We start from the raw sequence: 18,223 nt of genomic DNA, 5'->3' as shown, positions 1-18,223 counted from the left end.
TATTCTAGCTTTAGTCTTTTAGTTGCCACACAGTGATTTGAACACTCCTATTATCTTGTTTCTTTTTATAGACATTAGAATTTAGTTCTTGTTTACAGATGTTAGAGCCAAGCAAATGGGTTCAACTTGATAGGCCAACCCATTAACACACCAATTTTGACAAGTTAGGTTAGCAAAATGAGTTTGTTTTGCAAAATAGGCTGGGTTAGCTTAAACCATAAAAAAAGGCAAGCTAAACGGGATAGTTCGCTAACATGAAGGCTAGCCCTTTTTTTAAAAATAATAAAATAAAATGCATAGTCGTAAGTCTTGAATGGCACAGTGGCACACCTCACTTTATATGTTGTTTTACCAAGTCACTCCTAAACATTAAGCTACTCTTAATCTTTCTTAGTGCTTTGTGTATCTACCTTTCTATTATAGTCTTTAACTCTCTATTGTGAATTCGTGAAGTCATCTCTCGCTCTCCTCACCCATCGAAGTTCGAACCAAAAGATGAAACTCAAAGCCTAGCCATCCACAACTCCACATGCTTGTGCAACGCTTCACTTTAGTTCTAAAATTCCACTTGACATGGAAGACAAAGCTTGAGCTTTGAAGCTTGGTCATCCCATCTTTTTAGTCATCGACATGGAAGAAAGATGACAGTCTAAGACTCTATATTGATTACAGGTAGTTAAACAAAGTAACTGTGAAGAACAAATATTCGTTGTCTAAAATTGATAGTTTACTGGATCAGTTAGTTAGGGCTTTAGTATTCTTCAATATTGATTTAAGATCGGGCTACCATCAGTTATAGGTTAGAGTTGAGGATGTGCCAAAACTAGCTTTTTGTAACATCCTAAATTTTAATCCTTGAATTATTAATAAATGAATCAAGTTTAATTATGAAAATCAGTGGCGAAGCTAGAATTTTAGGTCAGGGGGCAAATTCATTTACATATTAATAAATTAAAAAATAATAACTAAAAAATTACATACCTTATAAATTTTTTCTAGGTGATTTCATGTTTTAGAATCGTTGAATAATCAATTCATTATCAATGCTTTTGAATACATCTTTTTCAATGTAAGTCACTAGGCAATCATTCATCCATAGATTCCTCATTTGATTGCACAATCGATTTTTCATAAACTCCATAGCAAAAAAAACTCTTTCTACTATTGCTATGGCAACGAGCAATACCATTGCCAATTTTAGGGGAAGGTAAACGAATGGATAAATAACATGTCTTTCAGTCTCAACTAATTTTTCTGCAAGACTATTGATTCCCTTTATGGATGCAAATTCAGCATTGCTTTGTATATCAATGATGTAAGTCTCAAACTAATTGTCAAGCATCACTAAATCAGTTGAGGAAAATTCACATCGGTAAATTTTGGCAAATTCAATCAATTTTTCCTTATCAAAAGTAGAGAACAAGTTGACTGGATTTAAATAAGACATACAAATCAACAATTGAGTATTTGTCTTGGTGAATTGATCATTAAGTTCTTGAAGTTGGATATCCATAATGGTATAAAATAATTCAATTTGATAGTGATTTGTGACTGCTTGAACTTTACCTCTACGACGTGATCTACCTTTAGGCAAAAAAGTATCTTCCATGTTAGGAATGTTGATGTCATGCTTCTTGCAAAATAAAATTACTTCTTCTAATAATGACTCCAATCCACTTTCCCTCAAAGTTTGCAACTATTGCTTTGTTAGGTTAATCAAATTCATGGCATTGATAATGTCTTGATCTTTCCTTTGCAATGCCTATGACAGCTCATTTGGGATACCCATTTCATCAAATGTAGGGTGAATGCAAACAAATACAAAAGACCATTGGCTTCAGCCCTTTGATCTTCATTTGATCTATTTTCTTTTATAACTTCAAGAACATCAATCACAGTAAAAAACATGAGTATTAAATTTATCAAAGTTGTATAATGTGAACTCTAAGGAGTATCAACACTTCGCTTAAGATTAGTTTCTTGATTCAAGCCTCGTCCACTGAAAATTTCTCTTGCTTCTAATGCTTCTTTAATATGGGCAATTTGTTTTTCATAAAGCAAGTCATGTCGCTTACAAGAACCCCTGCATCACTTGATATAGTAGCCATTAAATTGGAAAGAGATGCAACTTGAATGTGATTTTTAGCTATAGCAACTAATGTAAGTTGTAGTTGATGAGCAAAGTAATGCATATAAAATGCATGTGGGTTTTTTTTGTAATACTAAACTTTTCAGACCACAGAATTCACCTTGCATATTGCTAGCACTATCATAACCTTGTCCATGAATTCCTGATATGCTTAACCCGTATTTACATAACAATTTTTCAATTGCCAATTTCAAGGACTAAGCAGTAGTCTCTGTGACATGGACTATACCAATAAAACGCTCAACAATACTTCCTTTCTTATTAACATAATGTAAATCAAGGGCTATTTGTTCTTTATTTAAACAATTACGTGATTCATCAACAATAATAGCAAATGGTTCATCTCCACTATCACTAATAATAGCATTAGTGGTTTCTAATGCAGCGGCATTAACAATATCCTTTTGAATTTTAGGAGCAGTTAATTGATTATTTTCATGAGTATTTTTCAAGATAACTTGATTTATTGATTCATTATGATCAACAAGAAACTTAAGTTCATGAAAGTTACCTTGATTATTGGAGGTGCTTGACTCATCATGACCATAGAAGGCTAATCCTTGCTTTAACAAAGAACACAATCAATTGATGCTATCAAACATCTTTGATACAAATCTCGAACTTGCTCTGATTGCCTAACAACAACAACTTCAATATGTTGGTTTTGATTCATCAAATTCTGACATTTCTTCCAAGCAATGTTGTGAGCACTATTTAGACCTCCAACATGAGATGAAAGCTTTTCTTTCTTATGTCAATTTGTGAATCCTTGTGTCACAAATACATCACCACCTGATTACTTTCCAACATCAAGCCTAAAAAGATAACAACATAAGTAGAATGCTGCATCTTTTTCTATATTATATCTCAACTAATTTCCAAATTTACTAAACCAAGAAGGATAAAATCTTCTCTTAGAATTCCTAAATTTTCTTTGTGAAAAATTATGTTGGGTAGGCTGATATAGTTCTTTCTGTAAATATGCTCTTCATACCTTTTCTTGGTCATTGGGATGATATGATGAAATTTTAATTTTTTTTTCCTGGATTAGATTGCAAATCTTGTAAGTTTATTCCAATTTATTGCTATGATTGAAAACTCAATTCACAAGACTTTGATGAAGATGGTTGTTATTATTCTTCTGATGACAATTTTCTCTTAAAAAATCTCTCTATTTTCTATTCAAGATTTATAAAAATTGTAATTACTCAGTTGCAATATATTCAAGATTAAGATTTAAGAGAATGGTTAAAAAAATAAATTTATTTCTTAAAATTTAAAAGTAAAAAAAATGCATTTGAAGACAAATTCTTATAAAAAAATATATTAATAAGTAATAATTTTTATGCCATTAATAAGTAAATTTATTTCTTGGTAAGCCATGTGCTCCCTCTTGTGTGAAGAAAAGAAAGGTTTCACCTTTTTTTTGTCTTTTTCCTTCCTTCTCTCCTCTTTTTTGTCCTTCATTCTCTTCTCTTTCAGTAGCGTGCTTCAATTCTTCAAAGACCAGTGGGCACAGTGGGCGTCGGTGGCAAACCTTCGACGTGCGACACAAAGCAAAGCGAGATTGGGAAATTAGGGAAGACGAAAACACTCTATTTTTTAATTTTTTAAAATTTGAATTACTGATTATTTTTTATAAAATAATATTAGTGCTGGGTATAGTAAAATTATGGGCTAAAATTTACTGGACTTTAAGTTTAAAATTGGACCTGGGTTAAAAGTAGCATAAAATGGGTTTAAAATTTAAATACTGAAACAAGAGGATGTAAAATATAAAATTGAGAGGGTGCAAATATAAATACCTGTACTCCATTACATGTAATTTTTTTCAATGCATGTGGCTTCGCCACTAATAAAAATTGAGTGATTTGATGTGTGTGTAGCTAGAGAGGTCTAATATATGTAATTATAGGTTCAAAATGAAGTTGGGCCACTCAAGCATTGAAAAAAGAAAAAAAATGAAGGAAGTGTTTTTGTGCCACATCCGCTGTGGCGCATAGATTACCATTAAAGCAAAAAGGCCTCTCTATTATTTGATAAATAGCCTCACGAATAGATAGGAAGTAAAAGGGGGAAAAGAAGGAGAAAATGAAAAGCATGTCCCTTTCTTTGCTAGGGTTTGTCGTGTTAGTGGTTTAGGAGTATTTTGGAGCTAGTAATCACTTAAGGATATCCCATACTCCTTTCCTCCCCCTCTCTTTCATTTTAATAGGGATTAGAATTAGGTTTGAGTTGAGATGATGATTTTCAATCCATATTAATTATCGATCCAAACCCGTTAACTTAAATGAAGTTAACGAGAGTTATTTAAAATATTTAAACTTAATATTAATAGTTTTAAAGGTTGTTGGTTGGTAAATGCCATACATATTCAAAAATGGCATTAATGAGGATTTGTTAGAGGAGTTGTAATGCCATTAATGAAGGTTTAATGACTCACTAATTTTATTAAGAGTTAAAGAGCATTAATAGACCTAATGGGTAAAGCTCAAAGTTGAGTAAGAAGAGTGTTGGGTATTTTAAAAGTAAAAATGTAAAAGAGAAAATGTGTTTTGACAAAATTGATAAGTTTAAATTTGATTAACTATAGATTAATCATTCGAGCACCACTTTTGCTTGGAAAATCAAGCTTAAAAGTTAATTATTGAGGGATAAATTTTTGACCTTTTAAAAATTTGAGGTAATTAAGAGAACCCTATCTTGAATTCTTGTTTATTAATTGTATTTTAATGTAAAAATGTGCATGTTTGGATGCATGGTTCAATTGTGAATGTGAAAGCATACCCTGAACCTTAATGATTGGTTAAATTGTGAACATGCATAATTTCAGTTTTGTCTTGAAATGTGAATTTAAAATCTAAAGTGATTTTCAAACTATAAATATAAGTGTATATTGGAATGAAAAGTGTGATGATTATGTGTTAAGGAAGCAATTGATGATTGAGAATTTGAAAAGGAGATTGTTTGTAAGTATGACATTGATGCTCACTTGATTAGCGTATTATTGTAAGCCTAACATGTTAACATTAAAATAATAAAATTGTAAAAATAAATGAGCATCATACATAACATGAAATACTAATGTAAGTGTGTATATTGTCATGATGATGCATTTGTTAATGGCCCTTGAGATATGAAGATGAAATCATGCATTTACCCCCTTAAGGGGGGTGTGTGTTTTATTTTTTTAAGGGTTATTTTTACTTATCAACTTCATCTAAAGTGTTATTGGCTACCTCAAACTTGGTTATTTTTGTTATTTTTAAAAAACAAAAAACGGTGTTGCTCTTTTTTCTTATTTTATATTTAATAGTTAACATTACGAAGGGTTTAGCAACCAGAATTAATGCCTCTCGACAAAATTAAAAGACGTAATATTAATTTACTAGAAAAAGACATAATATTAAATACTCCCTTCGTCTCAAATTATAAAGCACTTTTGAAAGAGTTTATTCGTCCCAAAATATAAGACACTTTAAGTAAATTAAGATTTTATTAAATGCATCAATTTTAATATTACCTTTTTTCTTTTTATAATTAATTTCTATAACTTCTCTTTTCAATATATTAAATAATGAGTATTTTAAAAAGTTTCTATTTTTGTTTTGAAAAGATAAGGTTATTAAGTGTATTTAATGAGGTTTATTGATATGTAAAATTTTATTTAAAAGTATCTTATAATTTGAGACAGAATGAGTATAAAAGAATTTTTCTGAAAATACTTTTATAAAGACGCAGACAAAAAGGAATACAGATTTCGACTGGGTGAGTGTTTGAGCTTACTCGTTTTTTTTTTTTTTTAATAAACAAGAGGCAAGGACTAGTCTTGGATATGATTACAAAAGTATCTTAGAATGCTAAGAAAATACTCTAGGCAACATTAGACAGCGATCACAATCTGTCTTCAACAGATTCCAGCACTCATCAAGCGCTGTGTTCAGCAATAATATAGGTTCATGCCAACACCATAAGCATTCTTTGCAAGAAAGTCCGCAACACTCATACTCTCTTTGTAAGCATGGTATATGTTCACCTCCCAACCAGAGAATAAAATGTTTCTAGTGCCCTCCAGCATCTGTCTGTACCTGTGTCTAGATCCACTGTCTCTTAACATGTTAATTGCCTCAAGTGAATCAGAATAAAGTTTCACTTTAGATAGACCTCGGCTTTGGCAGATTTGCAAACCCGCTTTTATGGCGTGTAATTCTGCAGTGGCATTGTTCATGGATCTCAGTTCCATTTGAAAATTTATCAATGCTTAAAATTTATCAAGCATTTTCAATCAATAATTGAATTTTATTAATACTTAAAATTTATCAAGCATTTTCAATCAAAAATACAAAACAGTGATTAAAATCAAAATACTCTTCACTTATGCTATTCCCACTGAAGTTTTAAAAATGATACTCTTTGAATATTATATAATAATTTTTTTACAATCGTTCAATTAAATGAAAGAATTATTATTATATCATATGGGGCACTGATTGAATGATATATTTAGATCATGCATCAATTTTAAATCCAATCGACAAAGAGTACCAGAATACTTTGTTTTTTTATTTTTTTGGGGCCAAAGTGCGAGAATACTTGCTTGCAAACGGTGGATTGATATACTCATTTGCCTATTAGCAAAAGACGTGATTGACTGCCAGGAGATACCAATTCCGACATATAGATAAATGCCCCATAGTGATTAAGAGCTATTTAAATTTCAGTTAGATATAATTAATTATAAAAATAATTAATTATTATAATTAATTTTGATTATAATTAATTATATTATAATGCAATTTATTTGAATATTATTTTTTTGAAATTAATTTTAATATAATTGAAGATGTTTGGATAATTTACTCAAAATTAATTCTAATTATATAAATTACTATAAAGAATTTTTTTTAAAATTAAAATATTGATAAATTTGTATTTATTGTTAAATTTTTTAAATTTTATTTAAGAAGTAAAATATATTATTTAATTTATATATCTAATTAATTATAAAAATTTAAATTATATTAATATTAATATTAATAATTTTAATTTACACAAATAAATAATTCAATATATCTTAGTTCAAATAAATCTAATAAAAGAAAAATATTTAATTCTTAAATATACAAATATCAATTTACAATAACTAATAAAGATAATAATATATAAGTTAATCTTAAATGACATCACGAATATAAATCATATTTAAAAGGTATTAAGTATTGCCTTAAAATTTTGACAACATAAAAAATATAGTAATTAATAAATGATGCAAAATCTCTCTCTTTCTGTGAACCTTTACAACAATCTTTGTAATAACTTTAAAATTTAAATTAAATTAAATTAGTTTTTTTATTAATTAATATTTTATTTAAATTAGTTTTATAGTAAGTGTTAAGTGGAGGGTGGTAATTAACAGAAACTTATGCTACTAACTTACTTGAGGATTCAAAATTTGAATTTTACCAAGAAAAAAAAGAAAAGATAAGAGAGTTTAATTTTATTATTATTAAATTTTACACCTTTTTTATAATTTTTTCTTGAGCCTTTCTTGTAATTTTCTCACATACTGTTTTATCAGCTTTTTTATCAATTTCTCTCTCAATAGATTACCTACTTAAACTAGTGTTTGGATAATTTTTTGAAAAAATCAATTTTTAAACTCAAAAAATCCATTATTTAGCTAATCCAAATACATGGTAAGCCTGAATTTATTGACATTTTGACTTCGAGTCATGTTTGTCCTCAATAATTCGCGAATTTGAGTGAGTTTGTGGGAGAAACTTTGTTGGTTTAATGTGCTTCCTTGGGCGACTGAAGCTAACTTTCCTTTACCATGGAATAATGGTCGATGAGGGCAAAGCTACATATTTCTCCATTATGTAACTCATTATTTTTTTAGAGCTAATAATTCAGGTAAACTTCAGCTTAATTTAGGTCAAGATTAAAACATTTAAACTTATAAAAAAAAATCATATAATCAAGCACAACCCTAACACTTTTTAATTTCAAATTTATTTGAGTTGACCTAAATATTTGGAACTCTTTGAAAATTATTTTTTAAAAATCAATTTCAATTTTTATCCTCAATTTTTTAGAAGGGAGAAACTGAGAAGGGAGCTCAAAGCATTTCCTTTCACCTTTGTCCAATCACAGTCACAGCACATAATTATGACGCATGCATCCATCCATGGCTGAATCTAAAATTTTTGTAACTTCAGTCAAAGAAACGCCAACAACACTGATTCAATCAAGATACAAAACAAAAAAGCTACACAAATAGTTAAACGAGCTTCCTCAATAAGTATTGTACATAGAACAGATTCAATATATTCAATGCGAGATCTTCTTCACAATGAAGTCTCGTCATCACCATCGATCATCAAAAAAATGAGCCAAAGATGAAGGGAATTAATTAGTCATCAGACAGGGATTATCCCTTGCCTTCGTCTGCTGATAGAGATTCTTCCACTTGAAAAGAATCTCTTCACTACTAAGGGACTCAATGCAATACCCTCCTTCTATTGTTAGATCTGCTACTTTCTCCTCGAGATCTATTCGATGGACTTGGTTCATTGACAGAGCCTTCTTCCTCAACATGGTAACCACTTTGAAATAAATGGTCCATAGAAACTGACCTTCTAAGGGGCTCGATTGTTACTAAAATCTGAACCTAAACCAAGTTGGGCGATCATTGAACGAAGAAAGAAGAAGGGTGAAGATGGAAGATTGAAGACTGAAAGAAGAAGAAAAAGAATACTGGACAATTTTTAATATTCTCCTTAATAACAAATTGTTATAAAAATTTTATTAGTAACTTTTTTCTCATAACAATGGAAATGGAAATACTAGTTAGAATCACAAAACATTTTTTATCAAAAAATCATTAAAACTTAGCAAACAGAGTAGATACCATGTGTATATTATATACCAAAACAAGCATTAAGTATGCAATGTATCTAATAGTTTGCAATGTCATTTGTATATTATATATAACTTTAATATCCCAATATTATTTATATATTTGTATGTAAGTAAGTATTTATATATAATTTAGCTTGACTATAATTGAAAGTAATCACCCATAAAGATTTTGATTATATCATATTAAAATACTAGTTTAATAAAATCATTCTTAAAAAAGTTGAGCTACATGTGTTTGAAAAAGATTATGTATGATACATAACTAAAAAAATTTTAATAATTAAACTTAACACATCTTCGTTATTGCTTCTTTTATTTTTTATCCTATATATCATTTATTTCTCATTCTATATATAAAATAAAAAATTTAGGTTCATAAATATTTTTTTGATTGATTTTATTTAATTCTAAAATTTTAAAATAATTTATAAGAAAATTTTTTAATAATAATTTTATGAATTATTTTATATAATTTAAAATTATATTTATTTTTTTAAGAAATACTTATAGTAGTGAAAAATGATATTGCCAAAAGTAATTATATAAATTATTTTTTTTATAAAAAGACTTTTGACAGCAATAAAATGCCACCATCAAAAGTTATTTTTTATAGCAATTGTTAAAAGTCATCACCAATGGTCCACTTTTGATGACGACTTTTAATAATGGTTATCGAAAGTAAACTTTTAATAGTAACTTTATTTTATGTTGTTAAAAATCATCATCAAAAGTTATTTTCAATAAACTTGCAAGTTGCAACAATCAAATAAAATTACTATCTTTATTCATAACTATATTTGGAAGCCCATTCTTGTTCCATAAAAGTCACACAAGCACCAATAGGAGTTAGATCTTGGGGAAGAAGCTAGTCATTTAGAACATGGTGAATCAATGTTCAAATTATTTTTAAAAAAGATATTCATATTTAGAATTCAATAATATCTTAAATATGATTGTCTCCAATTAAAAAACACTTGTGTGAATGAAAAGAAGAAAGGCAAGAAATATGCCAACTACTTCGTTGGAGCATGAAAAGGATGTCACCATGCATGAAGTATAAACAAACAAATCTTAGATAAATTTGGCGTATTATGTCATTTATAATCTATTTAATAAAAATATGACATTAAATATAAATTAATTTTGATATTAAAGATGGTAGAAAAAGAAAAGATAAAAAATTAAATAGGCATTCAGTTATAAAAATAAAGTCATTGAAAACAATAACACATAATATTTTATTTGATTAGAGTGTCATAATTTTATTGAATGAACCATGAATGATTTGACAATCTATTTAAAAATTTCTCCAAGGATGAAGTTAAAATTGTCTTTCTATATAGTATAAAATTAAAGATTTTCTTAATTTTTTATTATTAACACTAATTTAGTCAATTGCTATGGTATTATTTACTTCTTCCGTTTAAAAATATAAGGCATTTTTTGAAGAGTTGAATGTTAAAAAATGTAAGATATTTTTAACCTTTCAAGGTGTAATCATTATTTTTTTTTCAAAAGTTCTCCTATTGATAATGACTTTATATTTATTGTAGGGTGTTTAATAGAGATAAATATAAAAAAATAGAATTAGTTAAAAAATAGGTAACTATTCTATTGAAGGTAAGATTCAATTAAAAATACCTTATATTTTTAAACGAAGAAAGTATTCATTTAGACTCTTAGCTTTTTTTTTTTTTGTTGGCCAATGACACTGGCTTATTATTTGAAACATAGTTGACATGTGTTTTAGACTTTCTTAGTCATATTGTTTCATTTCAACCCATTTTCATTTTTTTAATAATCCATTCGAATATAGTACATATTATTAAGAAAAATTAATTTACAGGTCCTTCTAATTTATCTCAATTTTAAATTAAATTTTTATAATTTATTTTATCTTAATCAAGCTCTTACAGTTTAATTGATTAAATATATTAGTCCTTAAAAATTAAAATTATTAATCAATATTGACTTTTTGAAAATAAAATCACTTTTAAAATTTAAATTTTTATTCACTTTTATAAAAATTATATATATACATACATACATACATACATATATATATATATATATATATCTAATTATATAAATTTTGAATTATGAAAATTGTGAAATTAATTATAAAATTATGTAATCTTTTAATAAACATATAAAAATCCTTAATTTCATTTTTTAAAAGAGAAAATTAAAGGATTTTAACAATTAGAAACTAACATATTTAATAAATGAAATTATAAGGGTTTGATTAAAATAAAATAAATTATAAAAACTTAATTCAAAATCAAACAAAACTATAGAGACGTGTAGATTAATTTTGTCTACTATCAATTACCAAACAAATTGTAAATTTCACAAAATTAGTGTCTGTGATTCACCAGCTTTTAAAAGAATAAATGATAAATAGAAATTTTATAAATTTTTATCCTTTTAATTTATATTTTTAAATATTTATTTAAAGTTAATTGAGTTTAATTAGATATTATTTAATTTTTTTAGCCAATATTCAGTTTTAGGATTTCAACTTTCTAAATTTATGATTTTAAAATATAAATAATATTTTTAATATTTTTGCACAAGTGTTATTTAATTTTATTTTATTTATACAGATTTTCTAAATTCAATTTAAAAGATATTGATAGAGAATATTTTAAATAAAAAAATATGGGCATACTTGAAGATTAAATCAAGAATTAAATATTTAAAATTTTATTTATATTTATTTTAAATTTTTTAATGTAGTTTTCAATTAGAATTATTTAAGATAGTTTAGTTTTTTATTAAAATATTAGTTTTTTTTTTAATGTTGAGATGCTCGCACGTGGCAACAGCACGCACAAAATGATATAGAATTTAATGGAAGAAGGGAGGCATGCATCACCTTTTATATATATATATATATATATACACGGCAGAGGAAGCAATGAGGGGACTTCCTATGGTGCAGGATCACTGTTCATCTTTTTTTTTTTTTTTTTCCCAATCCCTCCAGCGATGACTTGTCAATTTTTTATTTCATGTTGCTTGATTTTTAGTTTTATAGATAGCTTTTTTATATATTAATCATAAACTATGATCCTAAATTTTAATTAAAATTTTTTATATTTAAAAAAAATTTTATTCTAGCTTTATTTTAATTTGCTCTTCTTTTCTCTGCCTTAAATTTATACTTTAATTGTTATTACTGATTAGAGTAGCTTTATTGTATAATTTTTAGGTTATAAATTTTGTCTGAGATTTTACTTGCTATAATTAATTGATATAGTTACTTAAGAGTAATTTAGTTTGGCTTAAGTGATTACTCATGCTTTATTTTTGGTGTGGCTAACATAAAATAGTTGTTAGGTTGTGGGTTAAATAAGATTTTAATTAATCTATAACTTAATTTTTTGTTTAATTTTTGAATGATAATTTGAGAAATATATAATAAAATTAGAATAATAATGTTAAATAAAATTAATTTGTTTTGTGATGAGAAAGATTAAATCTAAGTGATTGAGTTGTGATTGATTGCGGTTCTTGTGCTTGATAATTTTCATAGTTGAATTTTTTTTATTTATTTAATTCTAATTTAGTTTTAGTTTCATCATAAAAAAACCCTCCACTTTTTAACTTTTCATAATCATAATTCAAATAGTTATTCTATTGACTCTTAGAAAGATGACCTATGTCGCGTTTTATTATAAAATCTAATTTTTATTAATTTTGATACTATTTGACAATAGTGTTAATAAATTTATTGGGAGAATGACAAAGTAACGATCCCAGAAAAAGATCAATGTCAAATTATAATTTTTTTAACACTAAAATTTTTAAATCTAATACTCATTTTTTATGTTTTAGTATTAAAATTTTTAATTTAATATTAACTTTTTTATAAAATCTTTACTTATCATTCTTTTAAATTTATTTACTTTTATGTGTCCTTTAAAAAGATAAATGCACTATTTATTTATCCTCTTCTTATTATATCTTTATTTATATTCTGAATGCAGCATTTATAGGTCTACTTACTTTTTTATGCTCCTTTTTTATATTAATCAATCAATCAATCACACGGTGAATGAATTGAGGGTGAATTTAGAATATTAAAACCTTGCCACATTAATTTTATTTCTTAATCTACATACAAATATCTAAAATTGAAATTTTGGAATGGAAGGGTTTGATAGCACTATTTACAAGGGTGCATGCCTCTTGAAATTCTCAAGTTTCAATTTAATACTGCTTTTGTTTTAACAAAATGTAATAACTTAAATTACCATAAAAAATATTTTCCCCTTCTCTCTCTCTCATCTCATGCCACTCATCCACAGGAGGGAGGAGATTTTGGCTTCTCTCTATTTTTTCTCTTTTTCATTCCTGCTCCACTTCTCATCTCAACTTTTAAATTTATTTTTAAATAATTAAAATTTAATGTTTTATAAAATTATTATTATATTTATTTTTTATAAATTAAATTTCAACTATTTAAAAATAAATAAAATGATTAAAATGAAAAGTGAAAAAAAATAAAGAGAAGTCAAGGTTCGTGAGGGAGAGAGTCATGAAAATATCATGGGAAACAAATAGGGAGAAAAAAATTTAAAATGGTAACAACAGGAGCCCCTGACTTCGATTCCCATAATTTATCAGAGGAATTCAAAATCATAGCTTCTAGCCTCTAGGTACCATATAAAATTTGAAGTAGAGGGTCTCATTTATAAAACATCTTTTAAAACATTCATTTAATTTTATTTATAAATTATGATACAGTTTTTTAAATAATATTTAAAAAATATTTTTAAAATTATTTATATAAAAAATAATATAATATTATTTTTTAAATTTATTATATAAAGATATATTTAAAATTCTATATATTTTTATTTTTTATATTTTTTTATATTAGTATTAATGATGTTGGTAAAAAATTTTTGTTGCTCACGATCTTACCTGCCCCCGTAATCTGTTGTGATTGGAAAATTCGAAAATCTCGCTCAGTCTGCCATTGTCACTTGATATCGATCAACGTCAGACGAAAAAATTAATTCAGAGAAAGTAAACTGCTATAATTATTCCATCAAGAATCACTGCATTCTTCTTCTCCTTCTTTTGGATCCCGGCCAATTTTCCAACCCGTGTCATGCAGTTTACAAGCACCGGAGTAAACCACAAAGGCGTGGAGTAACCGGAAAGATGACTACATTCTGATTTTACTGTATCACTTCCCATACCTAAGGGCCTTGGTATAGTAGAAATGGGTAACATGAAAATGATTATAAAAATAAAATTGAGAAAAATGTTTGTTTGGCAGGAAGAAATTGAAAATTTTACCAATTCCAATCACACCAAAATTGATAGAATTTGCTTCCATCATAGAAGCTCAGTTTTCGAATTCTACCTTTTATTTTTCACTTTTTACCTCTACTCTCTTGTATAGCTCCTGTCAATCTTCCCATTCTCAGCGCTGGTAACCTCCAGCCACCAGTGCCGGCACTGCAATGTTGCGCGCAGTAGCAAGAGGGATCGTCATTAGCATGCACACTGTCCTCAAAGGAACAAAAAAGCGAGCCTTCAAGAAGCAGAGCTAGGCCCAGAAAGAACAGTTAATACCACTACTCACAATCATCCCTCCTTTCCTCTTATCCTCTTTTCCCCTTTTCCTTCCTTCCGTTGAAAAAAACAGATGGGATTTGTGTTCGCTTTCTTATGCCAAAAAAGAAAAAAGAAAAAAAAAAAAAGATTAGTGTTCGCTTTTTTCCATCGGGAATTGGGGTCTCTGATGGTAGAGGGCAATTTTATAAGTTCAGATTTATTTTCAGAACACGAGTATTTTGGTATTTTAAGACTATAAATATATTTTTTAAATAAAAAAAAATTCAAGACCTTCAAATCCGAGCCTCTTAACCAATGAAAAACTGTCAATTAATTAGAAAACAAAACACCCAACTTCGCCTTTTATAGCCGTCGGGTTTTTTTTTTTTTTTTCGGAGTTGGGGGGCGCATAGCTTGCATTGTATGCTACATGAAATAGGGATGGGTGAAGAGTGAGAGTGGAGGGGCACACAAATACTTTCATTTCCACAAGGGGATACAGTTTCAAACACAGGCATGCTTGACCAGAATAAAATCCGAAACCCATGTTTCCAATTCGCCCCGGATTCTGTAATTTTTACCAATCAGCTAGGGAGACAGTGAAAACATCAGAGAGAGGCTCCTGGAAAACAGCCACTACATCCTAAACAGTAAACACGAACAAAAGATGAACTAGGGGTACGGTTATCGTCACATGTTCCAAAAATCAGCCAGGGGCACATCAGCCGGACCTAGATAACACACTAAGCTACTAAGGAATGATTAATCAGGCTCCTAGAAATTTTAAACACGTAAGATGACGACCTGGTATGGCCTCGTCGATTTAGGAGGGTCATCCTGGGCTTGCTTGTATCAGGCATTCCCTCCTCGAACTTTCCCACGCTGATTTCCTTGATCCCGTGATTTGCACCCTCACGGGCAGGTCTGTACTCTACGGGCCGAAAACTTGGGTGCACGCATCTGAACAACTTATCCTCAAATTTCTTCATCAACATCGCTTTTCCCTGTACAGCAGATTGCCCAACGCAACAACCCTGTCATGATTTTTTTTTTAAACTGGAATGGGATGCCTTAAAAATTCTATCCATGCAATCCAAACCATGAAATGATAACCTACCTGAATCTGGGCTTTAGTGACCTCACAGACCTTCCAGTTCTCGTTATCAGGCCATTCATGACCATTGAATTGCAGGAAAAACCGAAACGCAGCTCTTGCTGATGTGAAATTCACAAACGCGTAACCTAGATTTGATTGCTTCTTCTCCTGTGCAAATTTCCTGAGAATGCAACGTACAGTCACAAGCCATTAAAATGTGCAAGATATAAAACTAGTCTCAGATAAAAAGGTATTGTGTTGCGCTCACTTGTAATCCATCGGCAGATAGACGAAATCATACATGGAAAGATGATGTGCCCCCCCAGAACTTTGATTCTGGTGAGAGCAGTGCTCGTCCAGAATCAAAAGCAGGTCTTTACGCCTGACAAACCCATGGCAGAGAGAATGAAGTAGTCAGGGAGGATGAACACATAAAAATATAACACTCAAACAGGAAAAAGAAAAATAAAAAGGCGAAAGGGAGAGGAGAAACAGTTACTCAAAGTGATACGGGATGTTCTTGATCATAACAGTAGTGGTGCTAGATTTATTACAGTCCTCCACAGTCGTGGGGAATGGGATAATAGGGTGACCATCGGAAGTCTTCTCATCCCTAAGCACCTTGTTCGTTACCTTGCAACTGTTTCCACGTTCTCTCCTCGCAATTGTAGAAGGTCGGTTCCTCTTCCGAGACATGTCACTGAATCTTGGGGTCTCTGAGCGTTAGATATCATTCTCTCACCCGTATGTTCTTTTGCCTTACAGTCAGAATGATAACAGGCAGCAAACCCCATCTGGTTCGCAGCCAGCCAGAAGAATCCAAGACAGGAGGTGGATGGTAGGTATAAATAGGACGAAGAAACACCGGCGATTGGATTTGAAAAAAACCATGTCCCCATTGAAGCCCGAGTTGGTGAGGCAAAGTCTTAGGAATTGGGGCATAGAATGGCTCAGCATTAGGGTTTAACGGTTTCAAAGCGGAATCTCGTATGGTCTCTGATCTGGAAGCTGAGAAGCCATGGATGAAGGTGTCTTTGAAGCTTCGAGACGCTTTGTTGCAAGCTAAACGCCAGTCTCTGCAGGGTCAGGGATGCAACGATGTAGAGGGGGGGAGAGAGAGAGAGAGAGAGAGAGGAGGGTGGTGAAGCAAAAGGCAGAGACAAAGAAGGCCTGGGGAAAATCTGTTTAATTCCTTTTGCCAATCTGAGTAAGATAGGGAGCATGATGAGTGATCGGGCGGCCCGGTTTGATGATACGGACAATCTCCTGAGGATGGAAATGGGGTGGAGAGAGATTGGCCCTCAAAACTCATCATAGTTCGCATTTAATGCTGGGAGCCGTTACAGCTTACGAGATTAGAAATTGAGCACCAACATTCGCTGTGGCGGCGTCCTGTTTCTCCCACTCGACTATTAATTGAAACCATTTTTCTTGATTAATCTTTTTCATTTTCATTTTCATTTTCTATGTAAAGTTTCGCAAGCCGATTTCATACTCCCTCCATATAACTAATTTAATAAAATCTCACTTCACAAAAAATAATTATTTTCAAAATTTTTTACATTTATTTTTTAAATATTAGTATTTTTTTCATATTTATCTTATATAAAAGTATTTTTTTACTTTAAAATAAATATAAAATAATTATTTAATAGAGATATTTTAAAAAAAGACAAAAATTAAACATTAAAATACTAAAAATATTAAAAATGTTTTACATCTTTTTAATATCTAATATATCAAAAAATACCTTACATATTTTAATAAAAAAAAGTATTTTAACATTTTTCTAATTCATCAAATATTGAATATTAGAGAAAAAAAATAATAATAATTTTTAAAATTATATAAATAATATTTTAGTTTCTTGAAATGCTATAATTTTTTTAAAGTGTTTAGAAATTTTTTATCATTAAAAAATTAATATAAATGATTAAATTTTTATTAATTTAATTTTTATTGTCATTCACAAGTTTTATTCATAATTTTTTTTAAATTGCAAAGATTTAATAGCAATCCTTAAGTTCACATTTAAAATATTAATATTCTTCAAGTATTTCAAATATCAATTGTTATTCATAATTTTTTTAAATTGTAATAATTCAACAACAATTCACAAATTTGAATTGAGCAATTGATCATTTATATTAATTCCTTAATAATAAAAAAATTTTTAGGAATTTTAAAAAAATCATAACATTTTGAGAAACTAAAATATTATTTACATAATTTAAAGAGATTTTATTATCATTTTCTCTATTGGATAAGCTTTATTTCATTTTTTATTTATATCTTTATTTTATTATTGAATAGTCAGTAAAGTTTATATGTTTTTGGTCACTTTATTTTATTGTATTTTATCACAAGTAATTAATGAAAATGAGTCCGGCATCATAATTTTTTTAAAAAATTGAAATTTTAATTATTTTTAAAAAAAATATAAATTAGATAACAATAATTCATACTGTTATGATAAATTGGTG

Source organism: Prosopis cineraria, unplaced genomic scaffold (assembly GCF_029017545.1).
Source record: "Prosopis cineraria cultivar Desert tree isolate PC_DT_omini unplaced genomic scaffold, ASM2901754v1 PC2, whole genome shotgun sequence".
Classification (NCBI taxonomy): domain Eukaryota; kingdom Viridiplantae; phylum Streptophyta; class Magnoliopsida; order Fabales; family Fabaceae; genus Prosopis; species Prosopis cineraria.
Note: the sequence above shows the minus strand (reverse complement) of the source record.